We start from the raw sequence: 6,864 nt of genomic DNA on the forward strand, positions 1-6,864 counted from the left end.
ATGTTGGGTCTCAAAGATCTGGTACTTGCTGATACGACCTCTCACTACTCCTGCTTGTAGCGATTTTCTTGTTTTCTGCCGAGTAATGGCACTAAACCAAGAGCTTATGGGTGCCTCTGTGGTGACCACTAAGTACGTACTCCACTCAGACCCCAAGACCTGATCAGACAGAGGTGTAAGGCTTTCAGAAAAGTCTCAAGTGGTAAAAACCACACCAGAGCAGACACTTAGGATTAAAAGACCAGACAGAAGCAGCAGCTATTCAGAATCTGATCAGCCTTCCTAGAGAGATGGTCCTGTTCCTGCTCCTGGCGGCCCTTCTTCTGTTCCCCACTGGGGAGGCAGGTGAGTGACAGTCCCATCCTCAGAGGCCCAGACCCACCCCACATGGCACAGACCTGCTCAGATGCTACACTCATGCACGCCCTGGCCCTGGTCCATGTAAGGAAATTTCTGAATTCAGGTCAAATTCCCTCAAAGCCCAACAAATCTGGGCCCATCTCCCCTCTCTAGCCTTTGGCTCCATGAGCACAGCGGGCAGGCTGGAATCTTTCTTTCAGGGAAAATCATCGAGGGCCAAGAGGCCAAGCCTCACTCCCGTCCCTACATGGTGTTTCGTCAATTCAAGACTTCAGGGAAACGTTACAGCTATGGGGGTTTCCTCATGCATGAGGACTTCGTGCTGACAGCGGCTCACTGCCTGGAAAGGTGAGGAGCAGTGCCGGGCCCCCAAACCTCTGTTGAGCCCTCCCAGGGAACCCTCTTCTCAGGGGCTGCTGATCTTGGCTACCAGCAACACAGGAAGTTCTTTGGAGGACAGGTGAGCCTTGGGGAGAGATGGACAGGTCAATGCCAGTGATGCATAGAAAGAAGGAACTGATCAAACCTGAGACAGAAGGAAGCCAAGGTTGTACCTGGAGTCCAGAGTGCAAATGTGAGAAGTTCACGTTTTCCTTAGAGACAGCCAAGCCTGTGCAGGATTGAACACCCTCCGTGGACTCCAGGAACTACCACCCTGCCCAGGCTGCCAGAAGCAGGCAGCACAGAGAAGCCCAGACCCAGGGTCCATTGTCTAGAATTCTCTCCCCAGACCTGCCCTGTTCCCAGCAGTGCTCTGTCCTTCAGGCTCCTGGTCTGTATTTCCTGTGACTCCCCTTCCCTCTCTGCTATGTATGCAGATCAATTAAGGTCACACTGGGGGCCCACAACATCAAGAAGAAGGAGAGGACCCAGCAGGTCATCCGGCTAAGAAGAACCATCCCTACCCAGACTATAATAGTGAGACGTATGCCAACGACCTCATGTTACTGCAGGTGGGACACGCGGCTGCACTGGTTCTGGGACACTTTCCTCCCAGGGTTCTGCATCCCCCATGACTCATCCCTGACCTTCCTTCTATACGTCCCCTTCTGTGGTCCCAGGGCTGGTGGAAGGCAACTCCACAAATGTCCTGCAGTTTCTGTGGGCCATCAGTAGGTGAGAATGCCTTTCCTCTGCCTTCAGCTGAAGAGAAGGGCCAAAGTGACCGCTGCTGTGAGCACCATCAGCCTGCCCAGCAGCTCAGATATGGTGAACCCAGGGATGCTGTGCAGTGTGGCTGGCTGGGGACTCCTCCGTGTGAGTGGCTCCACCGCAAAAAAACTGCAGGAGGTAGAGCTTGAAGTCCAAAGGGATGAGAAATGCAAATCTCGCTATGAAGTTTACAACACCGACACCCAGATATGTGTGGGAAACCCAAGGATGAGGAAGAAGGCTATGAATGTGAGTAACACACCTTTATGCATGCAAAGCCCTGGGCACAGCCAAGCTGTGGGGATGGGGAGCAGTGGGAATGAGCCTCGTCCCCAGCCTGTCCTCCTATCTGGTCTCTGTCCCGTGTTCCTGGGGGGTAAACACTGCCCCACAGTCACATATGGGTGGAGGCTTCCTGCAGGAGGAGGGGGATTGTCAGGGCCAGATTGAAACATCAGGACCAACAAAGCCCTGATATCAGCCAGGGCCCCTAACAGGGACCACACCCCAGGGTCGCAGGGAGACCAGACCTGAAGAAGGTGAGCTCAGCCCTTGCTCTCTCTGCCCCCAGGGTGACTCTGGGGGCCCCCTCGTATGTAATGGTGTGGCCCCGGGCATTGTGTCCTATGGAGAAGATACACCTCCAGATGTCTACACCAGAATCTCAAGGTTTCAGCAATGGATCAAAGAAACAATGAAAATGTACAGACTGCAGGGACCAAACTGAGGTCCCCCAGGATTGATCTGTCCATCTTCCCTGGAGTAGAGGTGTTGGGTGGAGGAGGGCTGCCTGGAACTTAATAAAGTTTTATCTTTTGAGCAGAAATCACTGATTCCTCCTTTATTCACATACTCATTAGGCACCTACTCTGCCAGGGAAACATCTGTTCACATTTCTGATCTGTCACCAGCTTCCCCCTCTGGCACATACACCACCCCTCTCACCCCCACCTTCCATCTCTGGAATAAAACTTCTACTGTACCAATAGCCAGCTCCCTCCAGCCACATGTCCCCAGTGCCAGCTCCCCCTGCAGGCTGCCCGTGAGCTCCATCAGAGAAGGGAGACCCCTCCTCAGGAGTATAGGTCTCTCGATTCCCACCCTTGTGTGTCATCCATACGCCCTCCTCCTCGTCCACACCTACTCCCCTCCCCCACATCCCAGTGCCCAGGGGGCAACAGAAGAGAATCCAGATTTGGAAAGGGGATCCCCAGAGAAACTCTGGGGTTGAGGGGGCACTTGTCCACCCTAACAGAAATGGGGAGGTTTACAAAGGTGTGGTTCACCCCATGAGTGTTCCCTCCCTGCATCAGAGCAGGCAGAGGTCAGAAGCCTGAGAAAGTTTCAGAAGGCCTTCAGTATTCCCTGGTGGCTCAGACGGCAAAGCGTCTGTGTGCAGTACAGGAGACCCGGGTTCAATCCCTGGGTCGGGAAGATCCCCTGGAGAAGGAAATGGCAACCCACTCCAGTATTCTTGCCTGGAAAATCCCATGGACAGCGGAGCCTGGTAGGCTACTGTCCATGGGGTCGCAAAGAGTCAGAAACGACTGAGCGACTTCACTTCACTTCAGTATTCCCAAGCTCAGCGCAAGTGCCTGTCACAGCCCTGTCTTGGAGTCCTGGGCCCAGGGCCCTGTGCAGCCTCTGGTGTCCTGAGGGCACATCCTCCTTCAGCCCCAAGTGACCTTGAGGGAGCTTTTCCACCTTGGGCTGAGGTAGCTGCTCCCACCTTCATTGCTCGCGTGTGTGTGTGTGTGTGTGTGTGTAAATATATTTATCTCCAAAGGAAAGTCACTGTAAAGCAATATTTGGTTTCATGGTATCCTAAAGTTTCAAAGGTGTCTATACCGATAGACTATTGGATATATTTTTTTTTTTTCTATTTTTCATCAATCTTGAGGTTTTACTACAGGTACATATTGAGAAAACCAACATCACTTTTAAAACATACACCTTAGAGAGCACTGCGGGGAAGTGGTTTGCTGAACATGAGAATGGAGAGTGAGCTTCAACCATCACAAAATGTGTTTTGGGTAGAAAGTAACACATATTCATCAAAACAATATTCCTCATAAATGGAACATATTCATCACAGAAAGACAACTAAAACAGAACATATATATATATCAGAAAATAAAAATTACTAAGAATTTCACAATCTCAGATCATCGTCACTAACGCTTAAGCATATTTCCTTCCACTATTTTTCTATTTATTCATAAGATGCTCTTGCTTCAACTCCCTTGGGATTGGGTTGTTTAGAGCTCCTCATGCCCTCCTTTCCATTCCTCTTTCTTCTGTCCTCATACTGGTGAGAGTGTGGGGGTCATCTGCACATGTTTAGGATGGCCTGGCCCAGAGACAGCAGATAGATGGCTCTCTGGGCTCTGGACAGGGAATACCTAGTGGGGAGTAAGTATTAGATAACGGGCATCTATTTCCCCTTCACCACTCACCAGTCACCAGCATTTCTGGAAAGGAAGCCCCTCCTGACTCACAAACACCCTGATTCAGGTGGGACAGCCTCCATCTCAGCTTGAGGGGTGCTGGATACCTCAGCACAACCCAACCATGTGCCTCATAGCCGAAGGACCCAGTGATGGTTTTTTCCTGGTTCAGTGAATATCAAGTCCAGGACTTTCATTCAAAAGTTTCAGATAAGAAAGGCTCTCTTTTCTCAGAATACTTATATTTAAACAAGAGATTCTAAATCCTCCAAAAATGTGAGGCTGGAACCCTGGAAAGATACGAAATGGGGTTGCTGTTTGGGCCATTTGGCTGAGTCCAGGCCTCTCTGCTCCTAAAGCAAGTGCAGTCTCTGCCTCACCCTCGGCCCCAAGCAGAGCCCCATGCCATATTCCTCACGCACGTGTCTTCTGCCCATAGATTCTAGGTCTCCTCCAGCCCCTGAGCTTCCCAAGTACAGGAGCCAAGTCGCTGAATCCCTGATCCTCACCTCTTGGGTAATTCTTCATGCTTTCCCCAGAATCAAAGAAGACCCAAGAGGGGAGAAATGCAGACCCTCCTGATTCAGTCACTGAGGGCCTTGGGGATCCAGCTCCTCCCCTGGCTGCAACACAGCCTCCACTTTCTTGCTGTTCCTCTTGCTCTGTGACTCAGCAGTGGGGGTGCAAGGGTGGTGACTGTGTCGTTCTCACCTATCCCACAGCAGAGAACATGGGCACATGTGACATGCTCACACCCGGCTGGGGGGAGCGCAGCTCTGGGGGTGCTGTGGGGGCACTGAGCCTCCCTTGCTTCCTTCCCCTGTGCTTTGTGTCTGGAAGGAAGAAACCCCAGCAGCTCTGACCTGGGCAAATCTTCTGGAAGATGCAGCTACTCCTGCTCCTGATGGCCTTTCTTCTGCCTCCCAGGCTGGGATATGTGAGTGACCGTCCCCATTCCTGACAGGGTAGCACATCTTACTAAACCTCCCGACATCCTGGCCCTTCTGCTCAGCTCCAATTTCTGAACCAGCTCCCATCCCAACTGAGACTACAAGTTTGATGCTGCATAGACATTCAGCAAGGATGGGTGGTAGGAAGCAAGCTTTCACTAAAAGCTTTTGTAGCTCTTAGCCCCTCTCTCACCACTGGTAAAGTGGGTTGTGCATTTCCTGGAGGATGTGGAGCTACAAAGCACAAGTAGGAAAATTCCTCACTCCAGCCAGGAAAGGACAACTCAGACAAACCATCCACAGCGCGGGAGTTCTCAGTGGACCCAGCTTAAGAACCAGAGAAACTTGTTAGTTTCCCCGCCCTTCACTCCTGCCCAGGAGAGGAGCCCAGGGTGTCACTGGTCAGAAATGGCTACATGGCAGCACCCAAAGCTCTCTGGGTGTCGTTACTCTTCCCCAGGCCCTAAGCAGTTCATTTTCTGCCCCAGTGTCTTTGGCAGTGTCCTCCCCCATCCCTGTGGTCTTAAATCCCACCAGTACTATCCCCACCAAACCTCAGCCAAAAGCTAATTGGAGGCCATTCAGGCGTCCAGTCAACAGATGTTTACTGAGATCCTGGGATGCGTTATGCCCTAGGACATGAGGATTTTAGAAAACCCAACTCCATAAACTCATAGGTGGATTATCAGAAAATGGCACCAATCAGGATGTTAGCAGAGGCTCAGAGGGGTCCAGGAGACTCCATGAGAATGAGGGCTCATCAGGGGGTCCCATCCATGATCTTCTGGGCTCCACCCTCTGGAAGGCAGTCTCGGGCCCCTTCATATGTGTGTGTGACTCAGGATGTGGAGAACAATACTGAGGTTTGGGGTTCAGGAAAGGTTATTGCCAGGGTCCAGCCCCGGCTGATCCAGGGTATTCGAAGGAGAGACGGCTTCGGCGACCTATTCAAATGTTAATTAGAAATATAAAGAGTAATAGAATGAGGATAGCTCAGTAGGAAAATTCAGTGGAGAAAAGAAGCTGAGTAGCTTGGTTTATGCAGAGAATCAATATAACCCGTGACACCAGGTTAGCTCTGACCACAGAGGCCGCAGGCGCCCTCTCGAATAGCGGAAGGTGCCCCACCTTAGACACCTTCTCGAGCGGGTCTTAGAAGCCCAGGCAAATAAATGGTCGCAGAGGATATCCGCGCTCCAGATGGAGACTCAGCTGGAAATTGAGGGGAAGAATGACATGGGGACACCAAGCTTTGGTGAGCAAGGCCCGTAGCTCTATTTTCAACAGGGGCTTTTATACCCTAAGTTACACATAGAGGATAATAGGGGATGCAAAGTCAGCAGTCTTTGATCCTTATCAAAAACCAGGGTTTCTTTCCTGCAAATTTATCATATACAAATGGTTTAGGTGATTTACATCTTCTGGCCAGAAGGCCTATTAACATTTTATGACTCTTGACAAAGACTTATCTACAAAGACTTATTTTCTCTAAGAGTAATTATTTTAAGGTTTGGCGCCATCTTCCAAAGGTGTTAGTTAAAATTGCATTCCTATAGGGCAGATGTGTAATGGGCTTACAACAAAGGAAAGAATTTATTACCTTAAGGGTCTAAAGTTGCTAACACCAAGGCCACTACTTATGTTTTTTCTACATACCAACTATATTAATTAATACACATTCAAGGATACAATACAGGGGATGTGAAAACTTGGCAACAAGCATTGGCTCATCAATGAAATCTTTCACTCGTTTTATTCTGACAGTTTCTAACTCTCTGAGAGGCTCTAAGCTATTTGAATATCTTAAGCTTCCCGTGCCTCTCGAGGCTGGGAGACTGTAAACAATCGTATGCATAGCTGTAGGAGTCCGGGTAAACTTGTCAGGCGAGTTAGAGAGCCATCTGAGGGTTTGGATTTAAACACTCCTAGTTGCCCAGGAACTTTATTAATTGGAG

General features: G+C 50.2%; 1 pseudogene; it reads left to right on the plus strand.

The window, feature by feature from the left end:
* Window positions 1–290: 290 nt before the first annotated feature.
* On the plus strand, window positions 291–2,239 carry LOC147349354 (mast cell protease 3-like; annotated as a pseudogene).
* Window positions 2,240–6,864: the final 4,625 nt, after the last annotated feature.

The sequence above is a fragment of the Bos grunniens genome, chromosome 21 (genome assembly GCF_055505025.1).
Source record: "Bos grunniens cultivar Pamir isolate PY7600 chromosome 21, Bosgru_T2T1.0, whole genome shotgun sequence".
Lineage (NCBI taxonomy): Eukaryota > Metazoa > Chordata > Mammalia > Artiodactyla > Bovidae > Bos > Bos grunniens.